The sequence below is a fragment of the Syzygium oleosum genome, unplaced genomic scaffold (assembly GCF_021117445.2).
Source record: "Syzygium oleosum isolate NSW1041296 unplaced genomic scaffold, Sole_v2.1 Sole_v2.05, whole genome shotgun sequence".
NCBI classification, from domain to species: Eukaryota; Viridiplantae; Streptophyta; class Magnoliopsida; order Myrtales; family Myrtaceae; genus Syzygium; species Syzygium oleosum.
Genome location: NW_026607489.1, coordinates 5,572,429 through 5,584,665, shown reverse-complemented (window position 1 = coordinate 5,584,665; position 12,237 = coordinate 5,572,429).

The window sequence follows — 12,237 nt, the reverse complement described above, 5'->3', positions numbered from 1 at the left end:
CGATTTTGCTTTGTGTAAAATTCCTCTTTTTAGACGTCGTCAGTGACATATAACACCCCATCATAGCAATGGAGCATAATTCTTGACAGCTTTGCATTCTCCAACCCATGCTTGTACCTGACGGGGGGTGTGGTGTCCACAACACGAGCCCTTGCACGAGTGTGACCCAAGTTCGAAACATGGGGAAGGCAAATTTGGTCATCTGGTCATAAATTGACCAGCGGCCGGGATATCAACTAGAACGGAATAAAACAATGGATCCGTTTCCACCATGTCGAACTCACATATTGCGGTAGGACACACTGCATATCGAGAGTATTATATGTACATAGCGATTATCCCTATCTTTACCTTTCATTTCGGTGTAGGGAATACCGCACCTTTTCTTTTCCCTACCTCTACCTTTCCTTTTGGCGAAAGCAATGAAGGAGATCATATTAAGTGATTGTTTACAACATGACAGTACTCGTCAAGCCTTTCTTTTATTCGCATAACATGGGAGCGATTTGAGTAAGTCGTGCCGCAAAATACAACTCACACAGCTTCTTTGGTCAACCAATCACTCCTTCATCGAGCCTTATCAACACGTATTCTATTCTCGAAGAGGCAGGTGCGTGCCAGTCGATGAACTGACCCTTCGATATTTTCCTAATAGAAAAAGTTCGATGCCCTTGGGAAAAAGCTTATTTTTTCCCCTCCCTTTGTGGGTGGTTCAAAGCAGAGAATTCTTATAGAGGACTATTTAATCCTAGCTGACAGCTTTCTCGAGGAAGCTGGAAAAAAGAAGTATATAAACCATCATTTCCAAAGTCATCTTTAGCAGTGTCCTAGGTTTGTGTCTCTTGCCTATCTAACCAAAATACATGATTTTTTTATAATCACATGACTCCATTAGCTACACCAGCAAAACGAGCGAGTTGGCACATAATTAATGGAGTGAGTGAGCAACATGATTGATGTCATTGAGAACTTTTTCTAGTTGAAGATAATTGTCCAAAAAGTCCTAAACATGTTATACGGAAGTCAATTTAGTCTTAAACCTTTCAATTGTACCACAATTTAGTCCTAAACATTTTTTTGTGTCAATTTAGTCCTAAACATTTTGAAAATTTGCCATGCTTAGGCTTAAATTGGCAAATCATCAAAATGTTTATGACTAAATTTGCACAATTGAAAGGTTTATGATTAAATTGGCAAATCGTCAAAATATTTAGGACTAAATTGGCACAATTGAAAGGTGTAGAACTAATTTGGCTTCCGTATAATAGGTTTATGACTTTTTGGATAATTTTTCCTTTTTAGATGTGTTAATACATATTTAAAAGGAGAAGTTCGTAAAAGTTCTTTCTTGATGACGTGCTAACTTCCGATAGGGTGATTGATGCGAAAATAAAGAAGAGAGTTTTTAGAACAAGTTTTCTATCATCCTTTTATGAACATCACATGCCAAGGCCACTCTAGAAGATGGTATAGCACACTATTCGCTGCTTAATGAGCACATCTTGTAATGGCTCAGAACAAGCGATGCATCTCTCAACTCCTTTACTAAGTCTAATGAGTAAAACTGTTTGCTTGCAATTCGAATCGGACCGACAAGTGGCATTGTAGCGCAGTCATATTCGGTAAGACTTAAAATATTTTTACCCTTTCTCTTTGTACATACGCTAAGGTGGATGTTCAACGATCCATTTCCTTATTGGGCAACTGGACATTTCAATTGAACAATTCTTTTTAGGTTAAAATTCATGTTCAAGACAAATGAGAGGAGAGAACTATACGGCGTGAATAATGGGCTGAGCCCGAGCCTTGTGGGGGGGGGGGGGGGGGGGGGTTCATGATATGTTTGGTACTCTGCAGAGCCAACACACCCAGTGACACTAACAATCAGCAACTGCTACGAATGGGTCATTCGTCGCCTGTCTTTCTGACGCCATCTTATAAACTATTTTCCATGGTGACAGTTCGTGATTTGTTCGGTATTCTGTAGAGCCACACACTCGTTGACACTAACAATGAACAGTTGTTATGACCGGGTCATCCGTCACCTGTCTTTCTGACGTCATTTTATAAACTATTTTCCGTAGTGACAATTCGAATTCATAAAGAATCATATCGTTTTGTGTCAGACCAGATAGTTTTTTGACGAACGGGACCAACGGATTGGTTCGGAGTCGATTGAGAAAATAAGCATGAGATGCCGATGAGGTAATTTAAAATAATCGCGCCACTCAGAATTCTTCGTGCCACATCAGCTAAATTGTCACGCTCGTTGGTCTACACGAGATGAGATTTGACGCTTGACCTAACGCGCTGCATTATTATCTGTCGACGAAGGGCCGAAGGCGAGCCATTTTCTGTACTAAAATCGAGCCATTTTCTAATTAACCAACCTACTTCCTTTTCTAGCAAGTTGCTCCTTAAAGGAAGAACTAGGTTTTTGAAGGTGGGTTCGAAGAACTACTACTTAATGTATGCTTGAGAAGTACATCACGCCTGATTTAGTGTGTCAAGGACTAGCTCAATAGAGGAGGGACAAGGTCTCGTTTTGTGGTTTCCTACCCAAAATGAGGACCAACGTGAGTGCACGGTGAGCTCGTTACCTTATATGGAAACCTCAAAGGCTGAAAATCAAGGGCAATCTTTCCCACTATTGACGTGTTGACCGATGCGTGGATGCACTGAGATGTGCTCTTCCGGGGTCTCCGAGTAACCCAGGGAGTCCTTTGTTGAATCTGTGGGATGAGTTGATTTTGTTTTCCGGGGTAGCACCAAGTTGAACGTACAATACTATATGTAATCTATATGGTCATGTCATCCCCTTTTTCCGTCATTTCTCTCACTATTTCCATGATGAAATAATTGCACAACGAACTTAGAATGACTAGAAGAAAAGGAAGGAGAGGAAAAAATCATATATGCTTCTTAGTTATAATCTCTCAAAGTTCAAAAATCTTATTTGAAAAATGGAAAAGATATACCACTTAATATGAGAAGCATAAATCAAGTACTTTCCTGAAGTGGGATATATCTAAATAGAATTTCATCCCACACTGTAGTTTTCACTTATTAGTATGTAATCGATACGTATTATGCGGTGTTTTTGTAATCATGTTTTTATCTGCACTCTGATCGTAGGAATAATGAAAAAGTGTTTATTGTGACTTTACCCTAATTGGGGTTGCGTAATCTGTACTTTCAAGACCAATTAATCGCCGACAAACCGATGGATTCCTGTGTTGAATCTGTTGGACAAGTCATGGACCCATGTGAATCTGTACTTTACCTCATGCTTGTTTTTTTTTTTTTTTGAATATTTCTTCATGGGCTTGCAATGAATCCAGAAGTTCATCGATCGTCATGGCATCCAAATCTTTAGACTCTTGATTGCAACGCCTATGTGATCGTACTTCTTGTTTGACGACCGAAGAATTTTCTTAACAACTCGAACATCATGAACATCTTCACCAATTCTTTTCATCTGGTTGACAATCGTGTAAACTCTTGTGAAATAATAAGCAATCACTTCAAATTCTTTTATATAAATTGCCTAAAAAAATAATTAGCAATTGATTTAGATTTTTTCATATGGATTACGTCGAATTCACCTCTTAAAGTTTGATAACGAATCTTCTTAACTTTTTGTATTTCTTGGTGAGTGTTGTAAAGGATCTAAAGCTTGATTAATGATTGACGGGGCATATTGATCTTTTTCTTGAACCTTCTCCAAGGCAGTCTTTTGATTTTGACTCAAGATGGCTATGTTCTCTGGCTCATCATAGCCTTTGTTGACAAGTTCCCATACACCATAGGCATCGAGTAGGGCTTTCATTATAACAGCCCAATTACCATAATTTTCTTTGGTAAGACAAGGGTATCGAAACAGAAGATGATTGTTTGCCGAGGCCATGACCACACATCGCAAGCTCTGATACCAATTTGATAGAATAATTTGAAGGGTGGCAACACTCACAATTCACTCAACTCGATTATAATCAAGAGAAGGAGATGAATAGGCCCTTTTTTTCATTGTTTATTTCACCTTATGAATTGATTACAAGACTTACCTTAATATAGCCTTTTTATGTGACTCTTGCTCTTAAATAACTCATAAATGTATCTAGCATTTCAAGGAGATAGATTTCTAGAATTTACAAAACATGGATCTAGACATAGAAACATAAACAGTCACGATGCATGCATGCGGCTTTCATGAATTTGGTTTAACTACTAACAAATATTATTCAAATTAACCACCGCCCGCAGCGGCTGCGTTGGCTTGCGCTCTTGTCCCCCCACGAAGGGATCGGAGTTCGAACCCCAGCCTAGTCGTTAGGGATTCTTAAGTATGGCGCCGTGGTGGTGGGTCTTGCGCTAGCATCACCCCAGGTTTACCCCTTCGGCTGTCTGCCGTGCAGGGGGTTCCTGGGTCATCAAAAAAAAATTATTATTCAAATTATTTATTTCACGAAACAAATGTGCCCTTAATCAGAAAAAGATATGCATAGAATCAATTAATGGCTTTGCAATAGTGTAATATTATTATTTCTCAGCAAATAATTTATGAATCTCTTTTTCTCTCTCTCGCCCTCTTATATATGAGATTATGAGTGCCCTTTATTTTAATTTAATTCTAATTTAATGAGGTATAATGACATTAAATATCTTTTAGTTCCGTCTCATCACTTCTTGTATTTTTTGTTCTCTTTTGTTCATGGAGCATTTATAAAGTACCTTTCATAATCTTATCGGTATTATTTGCTAGAAATATATTCTACATTTATTATAGCATTTTACATAACAAAAATTTAATCCCACTCGTTGCGTTGTGGACCATCTTTCATCCGATCTTCTAATTGATAGAGTCATAAGTATAAACACCACTTATAGTAGGTGACGTCCAATATTTGTGAGCTTGTAACTCATCAATCTAAACTCCAATGGCTAAATAATTAAGCACATTAGATCGGGTTCATCTTTTATTTTTGTCCACACGAACTCTCGGATGGATAACCAACCCAATGGATATTCTATCCACTTTAATCCATCGATCTATATCCTTCATCAACTCGTTTTGTTATGACCAACGTGGAAAATTACAATGAAATTTAAAATGAGAGAAAAAAAACACATAAATTTACGTGAAAAACCTTACAGGAAAACTGCAGGGTAAGGAGAAGAAAATTACAAAATGTTGCTCGAAAAACCTTAAGACTCTTCTGTCTCTACTTAAAACTTAATAACTTGAGAAAAACAGTATTTATACTGCTCCATATTGCGGGAGCATAGCTCCTGCACCCCTTGGCCCAAGCCTGTACCCCAAGACTAAATCTCCATTTTTTCTCAAGTCGGGCCGCCACAAATTTCAATTCAGGTATCAAAACTCAATTTGGGTCAAATATCCGAAACAGAATTTAAGACATACTCAACATATTTATTCGATTCTATCCTCTTTTCTGCTCAACCCTACCTCTTGTGGTGCATCTTACTAATTTTAATCTTCGTATCAAGGATGATGCTTGACGAATTTTTTCATCTTGATTATGTCTTTGGAATGGTTATCCACATTCTATCATCAAAGTGGATCTGTCGTGGGTATGTTTCTTAATTGACTATTCCCTCCACCACAAGGTAATCAGGAAAACTTGCAACTTTGGGACAAGCTTGTTCTCTATTCATCAACAGTCATATCCACTCATCGATCTCCCCTTGCTCAATAATCTAATCCAACTTGACATTTATCCTCGCACTTTGAAGAAAGAATCTCCATGTAGTTGCCATTTTGGAGCGTGCTTTGTCAGTGCATGTCCTTAACCCAAAATGGAGAACCACAATAGTGTTGTCATCATCCTTTTTTTAAGTCTGTTTGGTGGCGTTCCCAAAATCTTATGTCAAGAACCAGCCTCCTTCCGTTTAGCAGATAAATTGACATTCTCATTCTATTCTCTGTGAGGATAACGTGTTAGAATAAGTAAAACGGCACAGGTCTGATTAACTACATGCAAACCGTTCTGGATCGACATATGCACAGGCTAAATGCCGGAATTTAACTCATTCTCTTGTTGGCAATTGTCAACACGACCAATTACAGGACATGACAAGGTACACAATTAAATAGGATTCAATTTGGTATAAGCGGGACATGGGTTGGCCCCTTACCCCGTTTAGACACATATTGACATGTTAAGTTAACGAGTTAATGTGCCATTTATTTCAACACGACATGATTAGACACGTTTTAATACCTTCATATCATGTTTAAAGACCATTTTATCTTTAGAAGTTCACAAATATCACACCCATATAAGAAAATAATAAATAGTAAAATAAATATATACATGGACACAAAAATCATTAAACATAACATAAAGGTAATTTAATAGTACAATGTAGAATAACATGAAGGGAAATCTGTCATATTGTCTGGAAATGTATTCGCACAAATTATTGTGTATAAATGTGTTTTATGTGTTTATCTTACACCGGTTAATGAATATTTCTAAAGAGGTGAATATATCGTATCGTGTCGAAACTTGACACGACCACATGTTTGATAATCGTGTTGATCTTGTCATGTCGCATGACCTGCTTCATTAGATGTGTTATGTTAGTGTCGAGTTCGTTCAAAATGATTATTAAACGTGTTGTGTTTGTGTGAGCCATATTCATGTTATAACTCAGCTCAGGGGTAATTGTCCAAAAGTCATAAATCTATTGTACGACTGCCAATATGCACATGAACTTTTCAATTTGGCCAATTTAATCCCAAATCTTTTGACGATTTTTCAATATAGTTCTTCCAGTCAATTTTGGCTAAAAATCGCTGACATGGACATCGACTGTCCTGCATGGCACTGCCAACACTGACGTGGACGATTTTTACAATTTTAAAAACATTTTATAATTTTTTTCCTTTTGCCTGTGGCCGATTGCTGTGTGTGAGCGTTGTAGCCCTCGCCGGCCGGCCACCCTCCGCCAAATCTAGCAAGGTCGAGGGCTGTGGTCTCAACCATGAACTTTCGTTCTAGCCAAGAAAGAGAGCCATGAAAACATTCACTTGTCTACGATGCCTTTGTCCAAGCTCATCTCTCCATCAAGCATCAGACCTCATTAAACGATTTTGCTTTGTGTAAAATTCCTCTCTTTAGAGTCGTCAGTGATATATAACACCCCATCATAGCAATAGAGCCTAATTCTTGACAGCTTTGCATTCTCCGACCCATGCTTGTACCTGACGGGGCATGTGGTGTCCACAACACGAGCCCTTGCACGGGTATAACCCAAGTTCGAAACATGGGCAAGGTAAGTTTGGTCATTTCATCACAAATAGACCAGCGGCCGGGATATTAACTAGAACAGAATAAAACAATGGATCCGTGTCCACCATATCGAACTCACATATTGTGGTAGGAGACTGCATATCGAGAGTATTATATGCACATAGCGATTATCCCTATCTTTACCTTTCATTTCGGTGTAGGGCAAGAGCGCACCTTTTCTTCTCCCTACCTCTACCTTTCCTTTTGGTGAAAGCAATGGAGGAGATCATATTAAGTGATTGGTTACAACATGCAGTACTCGTCAAGCCTTTCCTATATTCGCATAACATGAGAGTGATTTGAGTAAGTCATGCCACCAAATACAACTCACACAGCTTCTTTGGTCAACCAATCACTCCTTCATTGCGCCTTATCAACACGTATTCTATTCTCGAAGAGGCAGGTGCGCGCCAGTCGATGAACTGACCCTTCAGTATTTTCCTAATAGAAAGAGTTCGATGCCCTTTGGGAAAAAGCTTATTTTTTTCCCCTCCCTTTGTGGGTGGTCCAAAACAGAGAATCATAGAGGAGTAGTTAATCCTAGCTAACAACTTTCTCGAGGAAGCAGGAAAAAAGAAGTATATAAACCATCATTTCCAAAGTCATCTTTAGCAGTGTCCTAGGTTTGTGTCTCATGCCTATCCGACCAAAATACATGACTATACACACATGACTTCATTAGCTACACTAGCAAAAGGAGTGAGTTGGTACATAATTAACGGAGATGAGTGAGCATCATGATTGATGTCATTGAGGACTTCTTTAGGTGGGGATAATTTTCCAAAAAGTCCTAAACCTATTGTACGGAGGCCAATTCAGTCCTAAATCTTTCAATTGTGCCAATTTAGTCATAAACCTTCTGACAATTTGTCAATTTAGTCATAAACCTAACATCTGGTTATTTTGCCAGAATGATTACACTGGCAAATTATCAAAAGGTTTAGGACTAAATTGGCACAATTGAAAGGTTTATGATTGAATTGGTCTCTGTATAATAGGTTTAGAATTTTTTGGACTTTTCCCTTTTTAGGTGTGTTAATGCATAATTAAAAGGAGAAATTCGTAAAAGTTCTTTCTTGATGAAGTGTTAACAACGAATTCCGATAGGGCGATCGATGCGAAAATAAAGAAGAGATGTTTTAGAACAAGTTTTCTATCATCCTTTTTTGAACATCGCATTCCAAGGCCACTCTAGAATATAGTATAGCACACTATTCCCAGCTTAATGAGCACATCATGTAATGGCTCAGAACAAGCAATGCATCTCTCAATTCCTTTAGTAAGTCTAATTGAGTAAAACTGTTTGCTTGCAATTCGAACCGGACCGACAAGTTCACTAAATGTGGCATTGTATCATAGTCATATTTAGTAAGACTTAACATGTTTTGACCCTTTCTCTTTGTACATACGCTAAGGTGGATGTTCAACAATCCATTTCCTTATTGAGCAACACTAACAATAGACAGTTGTTACGAACGGGTCATATGTCACCTGTCTTTCTGACGCCATCTTATAAATTATTTTCCATGGTGACAGTTCGCGATCTGTTTGGTACTCTATAGAGCCACACACTCGGTGACACTAAAAATGAACAATTGTTACGAATGATCACATATTCATGATCTGTTCAATACTTTGTAGAGCTACACACTCAGTGACACTAACAATAGACAGCTGTTACGAACGGGTTATATGTCACATGTCTTTCTGACGCCATCTTATAAACTATTTTCCATGGTGACAGTTCACGATCTGTTCGGTGCTCTATAGAGCCACACACTTGGTGACACTAAAAATGAACAATTGTTACGAATGGGTCATCTGTTACATGTCTTTTTGACATCATCTTATAAACTATTTTCCAAGTTGACAATTTGAATTCATAAAGAATCATATCATTTCGTGTCAGACCAGAAAATTTTCGGACAAGTGGGCTAGCAAGCTGATCCGGAGCCGAATGGCAAATAAGACATAAGATGCCAATGAGATAATTTAAAATAACCGGCACTCAGAATTCTTCGTGCCACTTCAGCTAACCTATCGCGCTCGTCGGTCTTACACGAGACGAGAATAGACACTTGACCTAATGCACTGCATTATTATATGCCGATGAAGGGCCGAAGGCAAGCCATTTTCCGTACAAAAAATGAGCCATTTTCCAATTAACCAACCTACTTCTTTTTCTAGCAAGTTGCTCCTTAAAGGAAGAACTAGGTTTTTTGAATTTGGGTTCGAAAGACCTACTATTTTATGTATGCTCGAGAAGTACAACACGGTTTAGTATGGAGGGACAATGTCTCGTTTTGTGGATTTCCTACCAAAATGAGGGCTAACGTGCGGGCACGCTCAGCTAGTTACCTTATATGGAAACCTCAAAAGGCTGAAAATCAAGGGCAATCTTTCCCATTATTGACGTGCTCACCGATGCGCGGATGCAGCACCGAGATGTGCTCTTTCGGGGCCTCCGAGGAAACCCAGGGAGTCCTATGTTGAATCTGTGGGATAAACTGACTTTGTTTTTCGGAGCAGTACCAAGTTGAACATACAATGCTATATATAATCTATGTGGTCATGTCATCCACCTTTTTCTGTCATTTCTTTCACTATTTCCATGATAAAATAATCGCACAACGAACTTAGAATGACCAGGAGAAAAGGAAGGAGAGGCAAAAATCCTATTTGAAAAATTAAATGGAAAAGATAGACCACTTAATTCGATAAGCGTAGATCAAGAACTATCCTAAAGTGAGATATATCTGAATAGAATTTCATCCCACACCTCAGTTTTCACCTATTAGTATGTACTCGATACGTATTATGGAGTCCTTCCGTAATCATGTATCTATTTGCGCTCTAATCATAAGAATAATGACAAATTGTTTATGGTGTGACTTGACCCTGATCAGAATCGCGTGATATGCACTTTCGAGAGCGATTAAATCGTGTTTAGAGCAAAGATAAAAACATAATTACAAAAAAAAAAAAAAAAAAAAAACCCCATGATACATGCCGATTAGATATTGACATTACCCATGATTGAACGGTAACCGTTACGCCATGATCGGAGTGGATATAATAATGTGGGTGTGTTCCTCAATGAATTGTTCTCCCAACCACAAAAGCAAATTAGGAAAAAACTGCAACTTTTGGGGGCAAAGCTTCTTTTGGCTGCTCATCAACAGTCCCATCCACCCATCGATGCCCCACTTTGGCCCATTATCTTAATGCAACCCCCACATTCATCCCGTCACATCGAGCAGAGAATCCCGGTATAAAAAGTTGCTGATTTGGAGCTTTGCTTTGTCAGTGCAATGTCCGTAGCTCAAAATGGGACTTCCGATTTCCTCAGGCGGCAACCTTAAAAAGAGTGGGAAAAGGGGGGGTCTTTCTCTAATCACGCTACCCTAGTACTTTCCTTCCTCCAACAGCTTTTTGACACGTGGAGGCTGAATGATTCCTCCTACGGGTCATAATGGGCTTTTTAATGTGTTTTTTTTTTGCCCCTCAGGCATGTCTAGTGGCGTTCACGCCATCTCGTTCCATTATCCTCTCGGTCAAGAAGAGCGAGACTTATTTCCGTTTGGCTGATAAATTGATGCTCCCAATCTTATTCTATGGGAGGACAACGTGTTGGAAAGTGAAGCGGCACGGCCGGTTTGTACGACACGACGAGATATGCAATTAAATAAGTTTGGGATTTGGCATAAATGGTACGCAGGTTGACCCCGCTTAACCCGTTGAGATAGGACTCGACGCGTTAAGTTGAACAAGTCGATGCGGTCATTTGTTATGGCGCAATACAATTAGATGGGGTTTAACGCGTTCAGTACTCATATTTAGAGTCCTTTTCATTTTTGGAAGTTCATCGAGATAACACCATATCAAAGAGAATAAATGGAAAAATAAAAACATATTTATGGATATAAAAGTTATGCATATGAAGAAAAACTAATTTAATCGTATACTTTGGAGTCATGTGAAGTGAAACTGGTCAAACTGTCTAGAAACATGTTAAAAGTATTAAAACAAGTCATCATGTACAAATGTGTTTTGCGAGTTACACTAGTAAACGAATAATTGTAAAAATATCAATACATCATGTCGTGTCAACACTTGACGTAGTGACGTGTTTGATAATCGTGTTAGTCATGTTGTGTCGCCCGATCTGCTTTATCAAGCATGTTGCATTCTTGTTTGGTAGTTCGACACATTTATAAAAATGTTTGTATCCAAGTTAGTGATATTCACGTTATATATCTGTTTATGAGGCTTGCTAGGTATTTCATAGACTTCCGGGTAACCAAGTCTACATGTTTGTGCCATTGGTTTATCGAAAAAGTATTTCTTTTCACAACTTTTCTTTTCTTTTCTTGTCTCCTCTTCATGCCTTCTTCCTTGATTCAGGAAAACACTCACGTCGCCACATTGTTTCTATTGTTGCTTTGTTGTCGTTATTACCGACCTCCTGTTTTACCACACAACATCATCGTTCCTATTTCTCACCTCTCTTGGCCCTATGGTTTTCCTCCATCTTTCTCTGAATGAAAGACGAAGAGAAATTGTTATCACAAGCATCGCACGACTAGCCACCTGGCCTCAGGTAACCCTAGATCAAAGACCAGCCGAGGCCGATGACCTCAGATCCGATGTCGTGAACTCAATCTTCCTAGATGACTTTATGGAGAGAGATGATGATGATAATGGCAGGTGACGGAGAATGGCGGTGAGCATAATGCGCAGGTGGAGGCAAAGGGGAGGGGGAGACGGTGTGGCGAGAGGTGTTATGGTTCCCTATATTTATTGAAAGCATCTCGATCAAATTTGAGGTGATTGATGCCCTGTCCTTCAGTCCAATCTTTTTTAAAGCATAGTTGGTAGCATGGATAATAAATTTAACAAGGCAAAAGTCATTACATTCAAA